Source organism: Vicugna pacos, chromosome 26 (assembly GCF_048564905.1).
Source record: "Vicugna pacos chromosome 26, VicPac4, whole genome shotgun sequence".
Lineage (NCBI taxonomy): Eukaryota > Metazoa > Chordata > Mammalia > Artiodactyla > Camelidae > Vicugna > Vicugna pacos.
This window is the reverse complement of record NC_133012.1, coordinates 7,468,577-7,491,485: the sequence shown is the minus strand read 5'-3', so window position 1 is coordinate 7,491,485 and position 22,909 is coordinate 7,468,577. Positions and strand designations below refer to the sequence as shown.

The 22,909-nt window shown below is 41.0% G+C and overlaps 1 protein-coding gene across 15 annotated transcripts in view; it reads left to right on the top strand.

Moving 5' to 3' along the window:
• UNC5D (unc-5 netrin receptor D) overlaps positions 1-22,909 on the top strand; it is a 599,258-nt gene that overhangs the window by 434,772 nt on the left and 141,577 nt on the right. The window lies entirely within an intron of this gene.

Here is a 22,909-nt window from a genome sequence, read left to right as displayed (position 1 = left end):
TGCATCCATGACCTTAAGCCAGTGGATTAGAAATCCACACCACTGAAGAATCACTTGAGGCCACCATCCTGCTAAGGAAGTCACCTATGGGTAGAAAGCCTGCTGAACTGTGTCAACAGGGACACAGTGGAGAGCACAGCCTGGTCCTGAAGGATGTACCTCATTCTCCACTGGGGCGAACCCAAGATGGACACATTCCCCCCCACCCAGCTTCATTTGACATGACCATAGAGGACACATGACATGTTGGAGACAGGAGACCTGGGTTCCAGACCCCGGTTCTCAACCTCATAATTAGGAAAGTTAAAGTCTGTTTTGTTTTTGTGTTTGTTCTTAATGAAGCTATTACTTTTCCTATTTGAAAAGGTAAAGACCTCGAGAAGAGCCATCTTTGAGGCGAGGCCTTTAAAATCCAAAGGAGGTATTATGTACTATAATCACATTATTTAAGAGCATGGATCTTGAAATCCTAAGTCAGACAGGTTGAGTTCAATCCAAGCACCCCCTTGTATTAACTGTTTGATCTTGGACTAATTTTATAACCTTTCTGAACTTCAGGGTCCCCGTGTGCAAAATGAGATAATAATGCCTCCTAAGGATGCTGTGAAGATTAATTTCAATGAGATAATATCATAGCATTTGCCTTAGTTCCTAACACATAGCACACAGTAGTAGTAGTAGATAGGTAATAAAATCCATTAACACTTTATTGCTGTATTTCACTCTTTGCCCATAGCATGCCATCATCATGTTTGGGGTACCAGTTCTGCCTCTGTGGTATTCTCACATTGTAATAAGCTGTTGGCGTGAGATCATGTTAAGGTTTGCATCCATTATTCTCTCTTCCTAAACCATGTGGTCCTACTTCATCCCCTCTTCACTTAACCTGTAGTAGCTCATCCTTTTCCAGGCTGAGCTAATACATTCTTTCTAAGCCACCATGATCTCCCTGTTTTAGGGCTGTAGACTGTGGGAGTCATGTTTTCTCAGTGACAAATACATTTACTTTGAAAGTAAAACAATGAAGAATGTGAACAACTTGATTTTGTCATCGGAAGTGCTCGGTACCAGTCAAGGTGAGAGATCCAGAATCAATATGACTAATGGATCCAAGCCCCAAGTGGTAGAGTCAGCAAAAAGGATAAATGATCACCCCCCTCATGCCTCTTGGATGGTAATTTCTTCTCACTGTCTGATCTGTGATGGCCAATGTTGTGTTCTCCACAGCGGCTGTCGGACCAATCACAAACCAAGCCTGGGAAGCGTTTGGTCAGTCCATCTGTTGTGTCAAGCTTTGAGTCATTTTGATGTTTCTTTGTTCCCCTTATTACTTTCTTTGGCAGAGTAAAATCTCTATTACTTTGGGCTCAGGAACAGAAAATGGGCTGTGAACACCCGAGGCGTACATTTTATTTTATTTTTATTATTTTTTGTGATGACTTCATTATTCCCTGATGCCTGAGTTTTTCCCCAGATTGGTTTTCTCCCTTTTTCTTGCTCCAGCATGCTCGTCTTTTGGCTTCCCCGTTTGTTTAGTCCCGCTGTACAAAAGTGAACTGATGCTGTGGCTTGGCCTTTCTGGTTCAGAGCAGTGCATGGCTATCAGACTTTGGGATTTCAGAGATGAGTAAAATTACTCCCCACCCCTCTCTGTAAGAGGATGGACTCGCCTAGTGTTGCCAGCTTTTAATTAATTTTATTTTAAGGAAGGACATTAAGACATAAGGGCCATTTTCCAAAATTATTATTTTATTTAGAAAAGGACATTTTACAACAGCAACATACAATCTCAGAGTTATGCATTTTATTTTATTTTATTTTAATTGAAGTATAGTCAATTTATATTAGTTTTCAGGTGTATATACATATATTTTCAGTTTCTTTTCCATTACGGCTCATTACAATACATTGAATTAAGTTCCCTGTGCTATACAGTAGGTCCTTGTTTATTTTCTATGTAGTATTGTATACCTGTTAATCCCAAACTCCTGTTTTTATTTATTTTTAATGGCGATATTGGCGATTGAACCTAGGACTGGTGCATGCTAAGCACATACCCTACCACAGAGCTATACCCTCCCCTTCCTGATTTTAAATAAATCTAGCTTTATAAGAAATTCATTACATTATTCCTATTTTTCCTCTACAAAACTGAAAGTCACCATAGAGCACGCATTTTGTGAGTGCACTATGCCCCATCACCTTCCCTCATGCGACACTGGTGGATTAGAGTTTAGACTAGTGTGTAAGGTTTATCCATAGGGGAAGCAGCCATCCAAGATCTCTTTCATTCCTTAATCAATTCCTGTGCATTATTCTCATTCTCAGAAATGCTTTTCTTCACCTTTGGTCTATGTGTTTGCCTTGAAGTCGGTACTGCCCAAAAGAGAAAGGAACTTACATGTCCATTAGGAAAAAAAGCTACAGTAGTGAGCAAACCATCCGAGTTGGGGCCAGTGTTTACCAGAGCATGGAGGAGAGCCCGTGGGAAAGCCAGGACCTGTGTCACACCGCAGTGCTCAAGGAGCAGACAAGATCGGCCTTGAAAATTGGTGTCGTTGATCATCCGTTCACAATACTCATGTTCAGTAATGATTGATTTAGTTTTGTGTTTGATTTGCACATTCATGCACAAAACCCCTGAGCTCTGGAATCAACAGAGGAGGAATTCAAACCCTGCTTCCCACCATCACTGGCTGTGTGCTCTTGGATGACTTCCTCCTTCTAAGCTGATTTTTTCTCCCTTACAGAAACAAAAGTGATGCTACTGCCCACCTCTGGATAGTCCTAAGATTTAAATTCAAGGATGTAAGTAAGAGTGATGTTCATACATAGGTGTTCCCTTATTCTTTTTTATTTAACTGCAACTCCATTTTTAAAGGGAAAACCTAAATGGAGAATTTAAAACCATTCACAGTATCTCCTTAAATTAATTTACGGATGAATTGTGCTGGTTTTTCCCTCTTCTCTGTCAGCCTGCTGTTTGGAGTCACATTCCATATATGCATTTGCCTCTGTCAACCTCCTTGTTAATTTATTCTTTAAAATAGGGCCTTTTTCAATTACAGGAATGTTAATCATTATTTATCACCCTTAATTATTGTGATCTACTACGTACTCATTTTGAAAGTGGGAGCCTGGGTGGGTGGGTGCGTGGTTGGGGGGGTGTGTGTGTGTGTATTTTAACCCAGCTGTCTGTGAACCTCAGCAGTCTCTGGTACCCTTTTATCTGTTCTCCGATACCACTGTTTCATTTCCAGCCCTGACAGGGCCTTCCACGGAGATGAACTATACAGCTGCTTCACTGACAAACATAAACTTGCCTTGATTTTTGAGTGTTCTGCAGAGCTTGGTACAGCATTATAAAATATCTTTAAAACTCTATCACTTGGAAAAAAAAATGTTAGAAGTGTGCCTTATAGGTGCTCTTTTATCAAATGTTTAACACAAGGTCTGGCATTTTAATGGGCTCCCCTTGATGTTCTAGTGGATATCTCCATGAACTCTGATGGTTTATTTACTACTGTAGCTTTTAATGGAAATGTAAAATAATTTCTCTTCTGGGCAGTACCAGTTTCATTGCGAACACATCAACAAAATGTGAAATTCACATAAAACGCAAAGTTGCAAGTATCACCAAAGCTGGGAGAGTGGTTGCTGCGTATTGTGGAGGGGCCAGTGTATTTATGGTTCTTGTACACATACCGTAAAATGTAATGTGGCAGGATGGCTATATTGTAATAAAACAATGCAGTGCTCGCGGAAGGAAAAAGGGGTTAGTGAATTATAGCTGTCGTTGTATCTTGTTTCCCGTTATGGAAAATGGAGTATGATTATTGAATACATGCAGTGTACATTTTACACACTTAGTGATACATCTTGGTTTTTATGTGTGCCTGGGATATCAGTGTTTGCTTTACTTTTAGGGCACATTAGTTCCAGATACAATAAGTGCATTTCATTTTTCGTTGAAGACATACTGGCTTCAGTTCTCAAGGCAGAGTCTGCAGTCTATGTCCCGATGACTATTGATCTAAAAACTCTGTTGAAAGTAAGCAAGACTGGTTTTGTAATAAGCAAACACGGGTGCCACTGATGCTCACTGAGATGCCTGAAAGTGGAGTGAGTAGCAATAAATAAGGCTTTAAATTGCTCGTTGGCAGATAGTGGGATGATTTCTGAGCTCTGGTTTAGAACCCGTGGGGCCTCTTTTTTCCTCTTGATATGTCTGGCCTTCTTCTCATCAGTACTAACGGGAGCTGTAGGCAGCAAAGGGCAGCTGACACCACGTTCCGCTGTGTCTGCAGAATACCACGTGGGTTTCTCTCCCTCAGGCTCTCAAATTTTTTTAAAAATGCAAAGAAAGAAATCTCCATGTATAAGAAAGTCTAAAGTTACAAACTCTGTACAGTGCTCTTAGAGTATCTTATAAGTGCTAAAATAATAATCATAATATCTTGGAAACTCGTAAAAAATCCATATGTATTTTGTATAGGACCTCGTTTCAGATGGTAATTATAACCCAAAGATTAAAATATAGCCTCCCCTTGGAATTTAACTCTCTGATTAGCTATATGCATATATGTGATTACGGTGCTTGGTAAACCATGGAAACCATGCTCCTAGGCTAGAAATGAATGAAAATGATTAATTAGATTCTGTAAGGTGTTGCGTTTATAGCGAGGCACATGTAGCCTTCAGCTCATCTGGGTTCAAAGCCATCTGAAAGATACAAGTGCTTGAAAATGATTAAAGCAGAGCTGGCAAGGTACAATTTCCACTCTCTGTGTTGCTATTAGTCTCCCTAGAGCACAGGCTGGGAATATGCATCATCTAGGCATCCTCAGTGCTCTCGCAAAAGAGATGTTTCATTACTGCTCTGTACAAGTTCAGGGATTTTTTGGATAATAATATCAGGCAAATATACATATACATAAGCCCAAATCTATGTATGAAACTGCCTTGCTGGTTTGTAGTTGCTGGTGTCTTTTCTTGGACATCTGACTTGTTGGTACCAGAGATTAATTCACTTAGTAAAACTCTAGACCAGCTCTGAGCACATCGGGGAACACTTGAGTACTCATAGCCTAGTGTGTGCTAAGTCTACATCTGGAGAAAGTGATGCCCCACTCCCAGGGACCCCTTAACCCTTAATCTGCTAAAACATGGTTTAAAAGGCAACAACTTCATTCATCTTTCTAAATTAAGCACCGATGTGAACAAAATGTATACAGGGATTTTTAAACATAAGACAGAAACAAGTGGATCTTATTAGCCTCTTCCCCATTTTTTTCTTACCAGTTTTGTACTTGCTCCCTAGAGTAAAACCCGATGAATGACCTTTAAGGTAGAGTTTTGAGTTCTGAACGATAATGTTCAGGCATAATCACTTGGCTTCATTAATCTAGCGATTTCTGCCCTAATTTGATTCATCATCTTGTGATGACAGAGGAGCTGGGGGGTGGGGGTTCTGAGCACACTCAGGGCACCTTTGTTATATTAATTGATCACCATTCCCTTCATAGTAGGTGTGCAGTCTTTTCCCTGGTGAATAATTTATTGCATGTAGGTCTTCTGTCCAAGAATGCAGCCTTCTTTACTTAGAAAAATCCAGCCCTTTTGTTTCTGTGGAAAATAACCCAAGATTTTCAAATAGTCCCATTGCAGAAAAGTCCACATACCGTTCTCCAGTTGATAGCACTTTATTTAAAAAAAAAAAAGGCTGTTTTTTTGCTCCTTCTGTATTTACTACACTGTCTTTTTTGGTTGTTGTCATTGTTGGAAGGAAAAATGTGAGTTTGGTGTACATGTGACAGACAACATCACATTTCATAGACTTTAAGATGCTATAAATTTGAAGATGAACCATTACTTGATATACCACTAAAAAAAGACCACTTTTTAAATTTTAAGATGTTATCAGCTATAAAACACAATCAGATTTCAAAGATGCCAGTGTAAAAAGTGCAATGTATCTTTTAGAATCAAAGAAATACTTCCTATTTTGACTCTTTCCTTTTCCTTAGTAGTGAACTTTAGAAAGTTTCCAACTCAACAAACAATTGTCCTTTAAAAAAAAATACTGACCCTGATGTTTTCAGAAATGTATTAGGTATCAAATTACTAGGTTCTACATAACCCTAGAGTGATAGGTTTTATAGGTTCAAAAAGAATCTAGGTATATGAAGGGGATAAAGGACATGCTTGCTGTCATAGTTGCTGTGAGGAGCTGGCTGAATGCTATATCAGAGTATGAGACTCACTCGTGGTGATGTAATATTAGAGATTCCCCATGGGATGGCCCCTTCTAGAACATATCTGTATATATCATAGAATTAGTGATTGTTTAATCTGGATAGAATCATCATAATTATCTAGACTTGTCCAACCTCTTACTTATATAGATGAAGAAATCAACCTGAGGATGCAAGCACAGTCAAATTCCTGTCTGATGCTGCATCCTTGGTGTGGATATCCTGGTGGGTTTCTTTGGTGCAAAGATGGGGACCAGACCGGGGTACCGTTTATATCCAGTGCATCTATCCTCTTGCTTTTTGTGTTGGCCATTTGTCTTCTCAATTCCCGGCACCATTTGAATAGCAAACCTAATTTCTTCCCTAAATAACAGTGGCCATGTTTTCTGTTGTTTTAAATCGGAGTGGAAAGCTACTTGAACATGGGCATTTTTTAAATCACTCAGTCATCTCCTAGCTAGGAATGAGATACGCTTTAGTTTCACAAAAGTGCATACAGATTCTAGCACCCAGCCGTAACTTCTGTGCTGTAGTGTGTGGTCTGTTTATCACAATCTTCAGTTCCCCTCCGAGTCATAGAAATGTTGAGATCATATGATGCCTAGACCCAGAATTGTTTTGTAATTTTGGTGTAACCATGTTTTTTTCCTTCCCACCTTTTTTTCACTTCATCTTTTTATTGAATTATTTGAATCTTTTCTAACCTGACAACCTCTTTTAAATTTTACCTTGGGGGGAAAAACATATAATAGAAACTTACATGTGGAAAGGTTTTAATTTTGTCTTTTATTCTCTGAACTGAAGTTGATGAATCCAATGAAACAAATGTAATAAAACTGCTTTCCTGACAACAGATGAACTCTGGATATTTTATACTGGACTTCATCTACTTACAAGAAAGGTTGTTGTGATAGTGGAATTAGTGGTGAAGACTCTATTTCAGCAACTTGGAGCATCTACAAATACTCTTGTGTGCATAGATCTGTCTCCCCCCCCCCCCCCGGCTTACATTTTCTTTGAATGATCAGTGTATGATCAGGGATTAATGGGCCCTCATTTGAATTCTGAGCAGTCTTGATCTCAGAAAATAAGGGTAACTTTATGGATAGTTTACTGTTCCTCCAACAATGGCTAAGTTGTCTAGACTGATTATACCAGGCGCAGAGGAAAAGACAAAGCTAAGTCTTAATAGCCTCTGTGAAGCAAGAGTGTCCTTCTCTGTTCTGTGTCCTCAAATCAGGACTACCTTGGCAGTTAAGTGTGTTGAGACTGGTCTGGCTCTTTCTAGGGATGAATTCCTGTTTTGTTGAATTTCCTAGATTTTCTCTAGAATTTTAGGACTGTTCCATCTGATTGAGTTTCTCTGTTTCATCTAGTGATTCCTAGAGAGGAGGAAAAAAGGCTAGTTAAATCTTCTCTATCTAATTCAGTTAACTGGTTTGAAGTGTTACCAAGATACTATGATTAATTCAGAGCCAAGAGTACAAAGTTTACAAAGTGGGGGGAAAGTCTGCCAGAAGGTTACAGACTTCATCCCTAATGTAAGCCAGGCTTCTCCCAAGGGCGTACTTTGGGATCTCAATGATTTGAGACAGCACAGGGAAGTCTCTGTGCTCAGCAGTCATCATTTGTGAATGTAAGCGGTTTCTCTGGAGGGTGGATCTGTGATCTCTGCTTTGTGAAATTGCAGACTCTTTGAGTTGGAAGGAAGGAGTGTGAGAAATCATTTGACCCTACTGCCTCATGTTATGCAAGGTGGAATGAGAACCAGAGAGGCTCGATGATTCACTCAAAGTCACAGAACTGGTCAGTGTCAGCCGCTCAACACAGGTCTTCTAACTCAGTCGAATACTGTTCCCCTGCACCAGGCCCTGCTGGACAGCTCCACAGTCCACTGTTAGAAAGTTGTTGCCCCAGTTTGCTCAGATCATTAGGCGTTCAGCCTCATTTGTCTTTGTCACCAGAGCGCATGTCCAGAGTAGGGGAATTAGGGTTGACTGAAGCAGAAAAGTGCCTAAGATACGCACTTCCACGGCGAGTAGCCTGGACAGGGCAGGTGACGAGGAACTTACTCTGATTCTGCTCGGAGCTCTTACTCAGCGTATTTGACCTCCCTGGGACTCAGTTTCTTCACCTGTAGTATGAGGATGTTGGCCATGCTCTCCCTTAAGGTCTGACCTCATGTGATATGTACAGGGATTGTTTATAGTTGTGATAGAGCTTGGTGATCTGCAGTTCCTGGCTCCTGACCTTTCTTCAGAGCCCGTTTGAACCTGGCTAACTTATTTTCATATTTCATATGATTGTATATTATCCAGGAGGTGAGGATCCACTGACAGGCAGTATGTGGAGATGTGGGAATGTCGAGGGGTAGTTCTGGATAAAGAAAGGGGCTCTGGAAAAACCACAGTCAGTGGCTGAGAACTCGGAGGGCAGTGGAGCAGGGTGGACCCCACACGCCCTGGGGGAGAGGACTGAGTCAGCCTAGACCTGTCTCTTGCCTGAGCCCTTCTGGCCTGAAGGTGATAACGGCTAGGGAGGGCAGAGTGCCCTGTGAGACTAGGTACACCAGCGTAAAGGCGAGGCGTGACCCTGGATTGACCTTGTGTGCTCTCCTGCAGTGGATGAGGCAGTGACATGAAGGGCAAGCCCTCGCTTCAGGGACGTGATCTCCAGAGAATTCCGTGTCCCTCCGTAGGTTGCTTCCATATCTTGGCAGTTGTAAATTGTGCGTGTGATTTTCAAATTAGTGTTTTTGTTTTTTTAACATATATATCCAGGAATGGGATTGCTGGATCATATAGTAGTTCTAATTTTAGTTTTTTGAGAAGCTTCTGTCCTGTCCTGAACCAGTGGACTTTAGCTTTAATGATCGGCTTCCTCCTTACCAAAGAGGAGTTGCTTCTCAGTTCTCAACTTGCAGTTAGAACAGTGTGGGTCCCCCTTAATTCTCATGGAGTCAGTGTGCCTGGGGTCTCCTCTGTAGGGCTCTCCGCCTCCCCCCACAGCAGCACAGTTGAGAGTAAAGCCTGCAGCCACTCTCCCTGCAATATTCCTTGACATTTTCTGCTCCCCTGGGGATATGACTCTGTGTGCCAAAAGTTGGGATTACAACTCCATGATGTTTAGGTAAATCAACCATTAATCTTGACATGCTTTTTAACATGGCTGCCAGGTTGAAAATCTAAATAAATAGTCCCTTGTAGATGGTCTCCTGTCCCTCCTTTTTCTGATTTACAATGACTTTTTCTAAACCACAGTCAATTATTTTAGGTGCACCTACTCCTCCTAGTTCAATAGTGACCACTTCATTTCATCCTCTTTCTGTTCACTGTGATGAAGGGTCATTTTCCATTTTGATTCCAGATACAGCCTTTAAAATACCTGGTCAGAATTTTAGAGAACTGGCTAGACCTGCAGTTTCTGGTGTCCGGTGCAAACTTCCAGGCACACAGAGGCCCAAAGCAGCGAGTGCAGGCAGTGATGAGGTGTCATGGAGCCTGGGTTGAGCATCAGACAGTCACTTCCCTGCGGGTCAGAAGCCACAGAAATGGTCATGTGGAAGGTAGAATCTTGAAAAGAAACCAGAGCAAAGCCCAGTGGTTGGTCCAAACTGGTCATCCACTGGAATTTACAGAGAAGAACATGGTTTTCATAACTAAAAAAACAAACAAAACACTGGCATCTCATTTTAACTCTGTGACCCGTTGACCTATCTGAATCTCAGTCCAGATATTATCGCTCTCCCAATATTGTGAAAGTTTTAAGTGAGGATTATTTGGAAAATGGTTTGTAAACTCAGAAGTGAGATTTAAAAAAAATTTTTTTTGTTTGTTTTTGTTGAGCTCTTAGCATTTTTCCAGAATCGCAGAGCATTTCCATTCAGTCGCGGCAAATGAACACAGTGTCATTTTCCCCAGGAACCAAGAAGCTTACATATTTTTACTTCAGTGTTAAACTGTAAACTAAACAAGGCAACACACAAAGGAGTAGCAAAGCTTATAGAACAGAGACTACAAAACACATCCCCACTAATGGGAACGCTAAAATGAGAACAATTTGCATCCCCAGGTCCTCCGGCACTGACTGGATAGCTCCTGCCAGAGCTGTGTGAATTCATCTCCTGGGCCCAGGGTGACCTAGGTGGATCTATTTGAGAGAATTAAAAGCATTAGAAGAAGTGTACTGAGTTCCAGGGTACAGAGAGACAAGTTATTTTGTTTTGAAAGGTTACAAATACTGATGGAGGGGAGAAAAGAGATGATGTGAAGGCACATACTGATTTTGAAGTGCTTTTTGTGCCATTATAAGGTAAATAAACAATTCTTACATTTTTTGTTGTTGTTCCGTGTCTCTCTGGATTTTCCCACAGTTACACAAAACAGCTACGGATTCTTAGAAGAGTCTGCTAGGGTTTTATTTTTTCCCCGCTATCCTTTGGCCCCACAGTCTGCATCCCATGGTGGGGAGAGTGTACCCCTACATTCTCTTCTTCTTCCTGCCTCAGTCCCAGGTGTCTCATTCTGAGTATTTGTGCACAGACGTTCCCTGCGGTCCCCACTGCCAAGGAGGTGGTGCAGCTTGGGTTCCAGATGCTCTCACCCCCCACACCCATACACAAATATTTTGACTTTGAAAAGAACACACATCTTCTCTTAACCCATGAAGTGTGGGTCTTCCACTTGTCCTGTCACTCGTCCAAGGTCTCCTCACCCCACTGGGAAACCAGCTCTCGCTCTGAGGCGGTTCAGTTCTTAATAAGAAGTTGAGTGGAAGTTATAATAACTCATTGCCTTGCCTGCTTGGAAAACATGATAATGCTCCTTCGTTGTAAGAAATCATTTTAACAACACTGACTGGTGGCAGTTCATTGATGAAGGCTGTGTGAAACCTGCTATAAATAGCACATGGCGCTCGCAGTAAAGGGTTCTTCTGGGTGGCATTTATTTATTTGTAATTTATACCCTGCCTACTTTCACAAAAGGATTTGAGCTGGCTGACAATAAAAGACACATATACAATAAGATGGTTACGAATGTAGATACGGGAGATGAAAAATCAGACAGAAAGGGGAGATGAGAAAAGTTTCACGTTTGTAAGAGTTTTCTTCCTCATCAAGGCGATAGGAGAAAATGATGTTCTCAGCCTTTCCTCTCCCAGCCTCACTGAGAGGAAACATGCACTTCGTCCCTCACAGAAATAAACCCAGTAAAATTGTGCTGGTGGACACAGGGGAGAAAACTATTTAGAAAGAAGAGAGTAGAAATCTTGGATGATCGGATTTTGGGCTGAGAGGAGGTATAGAAGGGAGACCACAGGGTAAGCAGAAGTGCGTAGCGATTGTATTTTTCCAAATCATTTAGTGTTCTGGTTACCTACTGCCTAATTCTAGCTTATGCTTGCCTGGGATTATCTAGGAGGCACTGATTTCTTCTGCTTTCATTTGTGTAAACCGATTTCATAGAGAAGGGGTGAAAAAGCAGCGCCCAACAATAGGTTTTATACCTACAGGGCATAGTTTTTCGTAACTGAGCATCCGTCACAAAGGAGATGGTGAAAGACCTAAAATTAAACAAGTAAAGAAGACATTCTTTTGATGTAGGTCATGTTTCTTGAACCTCAGCACCACTGACATTTGGGGCCCAGTGATCTTTGTCATGGCAGGAACGGGAGGAAGTTTCATAGCATCCCTGGGCTCCAACCATTTCATGCCGGTAGAACCACCCTGACCTTGGTTGAGCCCATCAGAAATGTCTCTAGGCATTGACAAATGTTCCCCCTTGAATGGTGGGCAAAGTTGCCCCCAGGATGACTACTGATTTAGGTGAAGACTTGTATACGGACTGCCTCATAGAGCAGGTGACACCACAGAATCCTTCCCTGGCTTTCTCATTCCAGTGAGGGAATCCCACTGCCAAGGAGGGTGCCTGTAGGTGTGAGGATTCCCATCGGGCCCCCTAGAGGCCTGTCGTTTCCTCCCGTTCACATGAGGTCTTTGTGTATCGTGCCCATCCACCCGTTTTGGAGACGCTGGCTGCACTCCTGCTAACTCGGCAGATGCAAGTAACCCCAGTACCAGTGAAGGTAACCCCAGCAACATTCCCGTGTATTGACTCTGACAGCCGATAAATCGCAAGTCATTTTCACAGGCCCTATTCCCTAGCGGGAGCAGGTCTACATCTCTGCCTGAGGTCTGCTCCTGCAGTCACTCTGACTTCCTATGGAGGTAACTCTAATAAATCCCCTCTGATGCAACTGACAAGGAAGGAATGTTTGAAACACAGAAAAGTCAATAGCCAGTAACTGCACCCAAGCACATCGTACAATTAACTGCTTAGCTTTCTGGGTAAAGTCTGATCACTGGTTTCCTAACATGGTTCCTTATTCATAGCACACACTGCTCTTGTGTCAAGTCCACAAACAGGTTTGTACTTGGGAGGAGTTTACCTGTTTTGTTATTTGTCATAATCACCCCCTTTTCTTCATGATTGAGTCACTAATGGACTCCAGCTCAACTCAGGTTCAGTTGTCACACCAGTCAAAAACAATGTCTTACTTAGCTGTCACGTGGAGGCCACGGTTCCCAGGTGCATAAAATAAATGAGTTTCTGTGCTATTCTGCCTCTCCTTCCAGCTAACCTCCCCAGAGCACGTGGGGAGTAGCCCTTTTATCTTTATAATACATCTGGAAAATTGAGAGGGAGCCGGTGCTAATGAGCCCATTTCAGAGATGAATGTGACCGATGGGATTAGGGTTCCCATTTTCCCAGCTCTCCCTAATTGGTCTGGGGGCGTCTGGGGCTGGACAGTCTCAGTATATTAAACCCTGATGGCAAAATAAACACATGCTGATCATATCTTAGCAGGAGAATTCTGCCTACTTTGTTGCATTGGTGACTCTTGATGCTAATTGGAATTTTACGCAGGTTTAAATCGAAGAGGGGGGAACGGTGTGCTCCATTCCCCAGGAGAGGGCTTCTTCAGCCTCGCCTGGTAATGAGGACGCTTTTAAGAGGCCTCTGATATTACTCAGGAGCTGCTTTTTGAACTGTGAGTTTTGCTGACCCTGCTCTTTATTTCCATGAATCAGCCAACCAATGTACAACATGGTGGACCATACCCATCTTCATTATATTTGTGATTCGGGACCACTCATGACCTTTGCCATCTAGGGCGCCTTGGAGACAGTGCTGTCTAGGTCTTGAGAAGGATGGGAAGGAAAAAATGACAAAGCCTGTGGGCCTTCCTTGCATGGAGTCTTTTTCTTCATATTTTTTGTTTCAAGAACTACATATGTACCAATTTAAGATTTTTCACACTGTTTTTTTATCTTGAAGAAAAGGCAGTTATTTGCTTTTTAATCCACCACAGTGAACGAAGATATTTCACCTACATTTCCTGCACATATTTTTGTTTGGAGAGCAAACACTTGTTCCACAGCAATTAAGCCATAAGGCATAGTAGCTTAAATGCTAGGTTTTGAGAAAGATGATAATGAGAATCAGCTAAAATAGGTAATGTGTGCATGTGAAGACCAGTTTAGGTACAGAAAGAATTCCCTGAGTAAAGATTCAATGCCTGAAAATGGTCTCCAGCACATAGTAGCTGCTCAGTTTTACTAAGTGAATGGCAGCTACAAGAATGGACTAGATCCTCTGTATCTTTTACTTATTAATTTGTTTTTGGTTTGTTGTTTGTCCTCTAGTACAAAAGGGGTGAGATGTTATGTTATGTTAATGTTATGTACCCTGAGACTAGCCTCAGTCACAGTGTCGTGAGGAGGTGAAGAGATCTGCAGTGAACGCTCTGAGTTAATGCCGAACGTATTCTAGTTAAGACAAGGTAAAAGTGATCAAGAGGATATATGTTATACTTACTTCCATTTATTTCCCTTTTCTAACTAACATTTGTTATGTCTCCTATAGGTCAGACTCAGGAAAGGTGCTATAGCGGTCATGATAAATATATTCTTCCCACTTTGAATTATGTATCCAAAGCAAACCTCAAATGTAAGGAGGAATAAAAAAATTTCAAACCCATATTGGATCTATTATAAGAGAGAGGTAAATGGAATTCTGAGAATGATGATGACATCCCAGGACCGTGACCAAGGAAATGGTCTGTGCGGCGGCAGGCCTAGAGGCAGGTAGCCAGGACGAGAATGGAGAGTCAGGGAGATCCCGAAAGAAGGTCTCGAAGAAGAAAGTGGGAACTGTAGGTTACAGTCAGGAAGGAAAACTCCCCTCCACCCTTCAGGTTCTTCTGTGTGGTCTAAGAATTAAATTGACATGAGGCAGATTAACAGGAGAAAATAAAATTGAATTGTGTAAGTCTGGGAACCTCACCCACATCCACAAGAGGTTCAGAGACAAAGGTAAAATGAGGTCCGTATGCCCTCCTGAGCTAAGGAGTGGGAGAAGGGCTGGGGCTTCCAGGGACGGGAGGGTCACTCCCAGGATGACAGGAGGAGCAGATGTTTGGTAATGAGATGTATGCCTTGCCTTAGAGATGGAGCCACCTAGATAAAGTTTATTTCTGATGACAGCTCTTTATGGGAAAAAAAATCCCTGCCTCAAATTCTCGGTAGGTAAGGGAGGGCAGTAGTTTCCCTGAGCCCGCAGGATCTCCACTGCCTTTAGCTCAAAGTAATCCTCATGCAGCCGTGCCACATTTGAGGAGGCTCGTTCTGAACCCCTACATCACCTAATTCGTTTGTACACACTGAGAGGTTTATAGTTCTTTTGGAACTGAATTTGGAAGAAGAATTGCCCCTCTCAAAAATTAATGGCATTATTAAACTCCAGGGGGAAAATGTATCAAGAAAGAAAAGTAATCACAGCAAATTAACTAACTTACATGCAAACCAAGCTAAATATTTCCAGCACTGTAAACCTTGACTATTAATTTAATCAAATGTGTGATAGATTTATTACATAAATAGGATGGTGATTGAGAAGTGTGTTGCCGAGAGATAGTATGATACTAAAGCCTCATCTTCAATAGCAAGAAACTCATAGGTAATTACTAAAAACTAAAATCTAGTTAATACCCGGAAAAGCACATTATTTTAAAATAATGATACAAATACTAGAAGATAAAAAACCCAAAGGTAGGGAGGAGGTGGGGAGGGAGACCTCTCTTTTTTATTTAAATCATGTAAAATCTTTTGACTTTTAGTGGGGGGGGGGAATAGGTTAGCGGTAGAGTGCGTGTTTGGCATGCATGAGGTCCTGGGTTCAATCTCCAGTGCCTCTGTTAAGGAAAGAAAAAGATTTTTTGACATTTAAAATTATGTACATGGTTCATTTTGTTGTTTTGAAAAATATTTAAGATACTGCGTAAAATTCATAAAATTAAGAAATTAAAGAGATTGAAAATAGTGATATCTACCAATTATACAAGGTCAGTTTTCACTTATGCTTGAATTCTTATTTTATGTGTAGCAAGGGTAAACCCAAGCTAGACCCAAATATTTTCCAGCTCTCAAAGTTCCTTGGTTACACAAAATTGAGGATTCATGCCCTCCCTGGCCTTTAATTTTTATATCCTGATCTAATTGTGATCTCTCCACTTGGGATAATGGAGTGAAAGTATATAGCTCTTCAAGAGTTCATGAGCCCAAAAGAGTGTAACTGAAGATGAACTTGCTAAATGGACTAGTAGATCCAATGCAGGTTCCAGACTTTGATCTTTAGAGGATGACACAAAGTCATTAGGAGAGACGCTACATGAGCCAGAAGCTCTGGTGTTAAGAATCTTAGAGGGTGGGGGTATAGCTCAGTAGTAGAGCGTATGCTTGGTGTGCACAAGGTCCTGAGTTCAATCACTGTACCTCCATCAAAAAAATAAAGGAAGAAAAGAAAAGAATCTTAGACACCTTCCATCATCACCGACTTGCCTGGAGAAACGTGACTGGGAAGGATACAGCAGTTAAAGGTTAACACTAAAAATTCTACAGATTCCAAATAATGTCTTCCAAAGTATGATATCCCTGGAAGCTCTGATGCTCTCACACTTACCATCTTAACTCTCATGTCTCTTAAATTCTGATCTATAAACATTTCCTATTTAACAGATTATAAATTTTAAAATATATCCAAGTCTCACTATATGAGTAAAAGAATATTTTCTATGGAATAGATTTAGAATTTTTTCCCGGTTAGTTGTCTTTAGTCCTTTGTACCTAGCTCTCTGAGCCTCTCTCTATCTCTTTCGCTCATTCTCTCTCTAAAATTCTCTAAACTATAACTTTAACCCCCTAGAGCATGTCTTTGGGTTTCTTTTTACTTGTAAGATGGCCTTTTTGAGATCTGAAAATGGATTCAATTTGGGTCCAATCAAAGACTAGAGCTGTAAGTTGTTTCATATAAACATTCACAAGATACAGTTTAGGCTTTAGAAAGTTTCTCAAAGAGACAAGTATCTTACATTTCTAGAAAAAAAAATATGCACACATATAATAGATACATATCAATAATATGTATATGACTAAGCTGAATTTTTTATATTCATCTCATTTGATATGAAAGTGAAATCTACTAAGCAGTATTTCATAGCTGCCAAAATCTTCTAATTATTCACTCTTCAATTTTAGGCCAACAGGATTATGGCAAAAACGATGTATTTTACTGACAATTGGGGGTGTGTGTGGGGGAACAAAAGAGAATCTACAGCTTTTGGGGAGTCAGAGGTCACTGGGATGGTGACCATGGCCTGTCTAAGTCCATGGCCTGCAGAGGCACAATTATGTCTCCCTTCATGAGAACACATACACCCTTCATTTTAAAAGAAATGTTAGCCTTCATTAGAGATTGTCGTATTCTACAGTTTATCTTATGACAGTATACCACATTCTGTATTACTTCATAGAAAAGAAAGGAGAAGCTAGGACTCCAATTCTTGGGTTCCATTCACAGAGACAGTGCAGAGATAGTGCTATTTCAGGGTTACTTGGGAGAACTGGGATGGGACCTCTAAGTAGATAGACCTTCAAAACAATATCCTTTACCTGAAACTCCAGGCTAACAGAGCCCAACTCCAATGCTGTCTAAGATTTTTATCATCTTAATGTAAAAGGCTGACACCATCTCACAGGGAACTTTCTACTCCAGAGCCTTTCCCGGGCGCGTGTGGTACCCTGAAAATACTCTCCAGCATTCCAAAGCACGGGGCCAAGAGCAAGGAGCTGGGACATCTCTGCAAAGCCCATTCCCATTAGTTAACAGTTTCTGTCTGAGATTTCAAACTTGCCCCTGGCTCACTGGTGTTAAAATAACATCTCCTCTGGGTGAGACTCTGACCCTACTACTCCTGGAGTTGATTTTACCCTTGCAGAGCTGTTGAAATGGCAAATCTTAAAATGATATGCTCGCATTGACATTATAAGAATTAACAGGAGTGGTGCTGCCTGGCCTCGTTTTATGGCTGTGGTATTCATGAAAATTGTTAGAACCCAGGTCCTGGGATTGAGACCTGGGTTTTTCAATTTTCTGTGTCTTTTCTCTTTGTCTGTATGTTACTAATAGTTGATGTCACACTCTTGAGTTTTCACAGTGCTCTTATCACATAAACTCAGCAGAAGCAACAAGAGATGATTTTTTGGGGTTTTTTTTTTTTTTTGAGATTTTTCTGCCTTCTCACTTACCCCAGGTCTTTCAATGGACAACCCTAGTTCACCACCTAGATTTATTCACAGGCTTTAACCAGGGGGATTATATTTTCCCTGAGAGACCAAGTGGCCCTGGCTTAAGTGTTCCTCTGGATCCCACTAAGTCCGGAACAGTTCAGTCTACTCATCAAATCAATCGGGAGAGGAGGCATATCAACAGATTGCTTCCCTAGCTGGGTTCCTGGCTAATCTCAAAGCATTTGCTAAATTTAATTAATACATACTCTGCAGATTACTGGAAAGTACTGTTTTTTGGCAGGTACAGATTTAATTTTAATGAGGCATTAAGCACCTATAAGACATTTTAATGATGCACTGAGCTCATGAAGATACATCTTTGCCTAATTACAAATTACTTTTCTCCCCCTATCTTTAGTTACAAGCAGTTGCTTTTCCTCTTCTCTCTACCCTGCCCCAAATCTGGTAAAATATATGTCCTTTGTTGAATCGTTAACCCCCAGTGAGTGGTTCAAAATCTCAGGTTTAGAAACATGATAGGAAGGCATCTTTAATGAAAGAGACATGTTCCTTCTGGTCATCCTGCTAATAATTCTTGTCTGTGGGAGAGTGAGTTACTAGGCTCACTAATTCAGGGTTTCTCAGGCTCAGCAGTATTAACATTTGGGGTCAGGTAAATCTGTTGTAGAGGGGTTTCCTAAGCACAGTGGGATGTTTAATAGCATCCCTGACTTCTTTCCAATAGATGCAGCTAGTACTGCCCTCCAGTGACAACTAAAAATGTCTCCAGATATTATCAAATGTCCCGGAGGGGGTGGGGAGGACACAGCTGCCCCTCAGTTGAGAACCACAACCCTAATTCTGCCTTCATCTACTGGCTTTTGTTCTTCATGAAGCCCATCTCTGCTTTAGAAGCTCTCCCATTGAGATTGTTGAAGCAGATCTGTCCTTACATGACTTCAGAATCATTTAATGGCTTCTACATGTCTGAAAGTGTTTTGGAATGCTAAGGGGTCAGCAAAGATTGGGGACGAGAATGAAGTCTGGAGAGGTCCTTTTACCATTTTACTTTTGCTATATCAGCAAAATTGAAAGATAATAAAGAACAAAGCCCTGGTCGTTATCAGGTGAATAATAACTCAGACCTTCTTTCAAATGCAGCCCATCATTTCCCTCAATACCTGCAGGAAACGAGGAGGGACAGTAAAGCTGTCCCAGGTGTTGAGCCATCTGCTGTGTTTCTCACGAGGTAAAACACTGGCTCCTGCCCAGTTTCACTTGGCACATTCCAAATTTGTCCCTCCACAGGATTAGCAACTGTAGCGAATCCTGGGCATTTGTAACTGTTAACATATCATCACAAGTCCAGGCTCTACTGGGTTGAAACTTAGTTTTGTATAGAGGCAGAGATTTTGATCTCCTGATCCTTACCAGTAAGAACTAGAAAGATTGAGATTGTGAGTGGTTAAAGAAAGCCCTTATTTCTTCTCAGCATCTTTGATGTCAGTAGCCCATCCACAGGGGACCAGGAAGTTTGTCTTCACTGTAACTGTATTGGTTTATGCTGATTCAACAGCCTCTCCCTCCCTCCAGTCCCCTAGATACTTACAAGACCTTGAGAATTAGAGTTGATTATAGGCTTCAGAATGGAAAGCTGGATCCAGGGTCCACAACCTAGCACCATTTTGAGCATTTTTAAAGCTCTCCGGGCTAATTTATCAGACTGAAAATGACTAAGTGAGCAGTCGGTGAGCTCATGCTATAACATACCTCACTTCAGGTGGTCTACCTGTTACAGCCGATTTCTGGTCTCACTGAGGAAGGACGTCTAAGATTCTAGTTCGAGCAAGCATAGCATTTTCTCCCTTCCTGTGAAAGTTCTCAGAGCATCTTGAAGGGTTGTGGTTAATCACATCGGTGCCCATGCACGGATGCAGGCAAACCATAAGATTCCTTGAACCCACCTGTACCATTTCTCCATCAAAACAAAGATTTTTAAGTGTATTCTCACTTGTTTCTAGTACTGCTGCTCTTCTTTTCAGGATATGTAATCTCAGTGAGGTGAAATCAGCAAAAAAGTCAAATGTTCTATGCTTGGAATTTCCATTGACATAGACCCATATCAAGCAGTGAGACTCGGAACCGTACATTAGTGGAATTCTGGACATCGAATTCTTTTCAGAATAGCTGATATAAATATAATAATATCTAGGGACTCTAAATAAAGGTTTTTGTCCCTCCAGCCCATGGATCTATTTGAGCACTTTAAGAATCCAAGCAATCAGAGAATGACTTTCCGACAGGGCAGTTACAGTATCCCCTCCCTGTGTTCATGCTTCTCACTCGTAGTGTTCTGAGAGTTCACACACATGCACGCGCGCACATTGCAGCCTGCTCACCCCCTACCTCTTATTCCTACTCGAATCTGATTTTGCTTTCTTAATATAAATGTCTCTCCCGGGCACCTTGGAGCCCTTGGACAAGCTTCCCTGAGCTAGCTACATAGAGGAATTTCCTCTGGGTGGGTGAGACAGGGCCTTTATTTGGGCTTAATTTACTGTTTTGGAAGAAGCTGAAGCAGCAGCCCGGTCTCCGTCATTAATCAATTATGGACTCCACTGGGTATGTGTTGTGTTCTATTAAAAAGACGCACACACGCTGCCTGGTTTGCAGTTTTAGCCTCCACGTGACCCTTTAACAGAACAATGAAAGAAACTGGAGAAAGAAGTGCATGCAAATCGTAAGGTTCCTTGAGCCCATGTGCAAGGAATCTTACGATTTCTCCATCAAAAAAAAAAAATTGGTTAAGTATAGCTTGTTCTTGGTATTTCCACTCTTCCTTTCAGCATGTCGTCTAAGAAAAGTGTTTTTCCTGGGCAGAAAGCCTGGGGTCTTGCTTCTTTGCAAGAGCATCATGGAGGGGGCTCTTGGAACTAGCACACTTCCAAGTAGATATGGGCATTCTTCAGAACATTCATGATGCCCAGGTGAAGGAGCGGATTATTATATGGAGACTTCTGTTCTCTTTTCAGCCCTCCCAGACTCTTGCTAGGTCAAGACAGATGTGACACTGAAAAGACTAGACCCACCTCCCTTTTTCCTTTAGCCCGCTCACTGGACCTAGATAAGAGTGAGGTCTGTGTTCCTTCAGGGCTTCAATTCCTTAAAAGCATTTTACTTTTTACAGTTTTATTTTAGGAATATACGTGTGTTTATGTGTATTTCTTTTCCTCAAGGATTGGCGACTTACAATTCCTTTTACCCAAAGATTCTCAAATTAGGTATTTCCTTTAATCAGGGTTTGGGAAATTAAACCAATAGTATCTTCCCTCTGTTTAGTTGAGTAAAGACTCTTGACTCATAGAGTAGTGTAAATGACATGAGAACATGTGAAATAAAAGATGACTCGAGTAATGTTAAGTCAGGTTTTTATTTAATGCAGAACATTGACATACAATTTAGCAAATGAAGCACTTACAGTGTGTCCAGTATTATGCTAGGTTTGGAAAAGGCAAATGAAGCAATCTATGCTTTAAACTCTCAGATCACTAGGGGATAAATGAAGCTGAGAAACAGTTCAGATCAAGAAAGGCTGTGGAATAAAACACAGAGAGGATATGGCCAAACCATGTGTGTCAATTAAAACCGCCACCATTAACTCTCTCCGTGTTTCCCGGACGTCCTCTTTAGTTTGGACAGTATTACTAATACACTGCTTCAGCTCAGTCATTGAAATAATCAGGATTGTAAAACCATGGACACCTATGTCATGATTGCTATTTGTTATTAATGCGCTGGGGGGGGGGACCATTGAATGATGGTATTGTAGAACTGAAAGACCAGTCCTTCTAATGTGTACATATATCGCTGTCTCTGCTGCAAATATGGGTACATGTGTGCATAAAAATGAGTTTGTGTATCTAGAGTAAGATAGATAACTTAAACACCAAAATTGTAACAGTGGTTATCACTGAATGATGAGATCATTGATGATGATTATTTGTCCTTTATTTTCTACATTTTTTACAATAAACATGTTACCAGTGAAAAAGAGCAAGTACTTTAAAGCAATAACTCTGACTTGATAAATATCCTTAACATAACAATATAAATGTGTATTTGCTTAGGTGAAAATGGAGTATTGCCATTGATGTACTGTATTTTTCTAGCCTAACAGACCCAGTGCTTGCTTCTAGTTAGTATTCATCCAGCCATACCGCCTAAATGTAATGCATTTGTTAACCAATAATTGTATTTCTTCAAACATAGATGTAGCATTGAGTTCAAACACTTATTCCCAGTGCAAATAGGGAGATGATTCATTAGCAGATCTTAATGATGTTTCTGTCTGTCTGATTTCACCTGCAGCTTATAAACAAACAAAAAATAGACTCTTTGAAAGTAACTGTTTATCAAGAGAAAGTGTCTTATATCTGTGCCTTCCTGGTTAGCTGTAACTCTATACATAATCACATGTAGACTCCATTACTTTTATACACAGTGCAAAAATATTCAAGTTGCTGGTGTAATTAAAAATAAGGACCACACAAGCCAGTGGTAGAAAATAGTTGATTTCTTCAGACCGTGGTACGTTGATCAAATTGCTTCAGTCTTGTTGAAATTCCTAGTTTTGAGCTCTGGTGTGTTGGAGCGGGGAGGGTCAGGAGCTTGAGTTGGCGTATGTTCAATTATATGTCCTTCAGAACCTTCAACATTGTACAAATACTACTTTTTTTCATAAATTTTATTAAGTCTTTTTAATGCTTAATGTTCATGTTAAGGGGAAGGAGAGCCACAAGGAGAAGTTTACTGGTCTAGTGCATTCGTTTCTATTAGGATTTGTTTCCGGATCCTAATCTTTGAAACAAATGCTGTAGAGACAAATGCTCTCTTTACAAATTATACAAAAGTACAATTGCCACGTTCTTATCTACAGTTGTCTTTTTGCCCTGTTTATCTATTGGCAATGTGTAGGCACTTCCTGGTTAATTATAAATGAAGGCAAACCAGGAATAAGTATAGACAATGG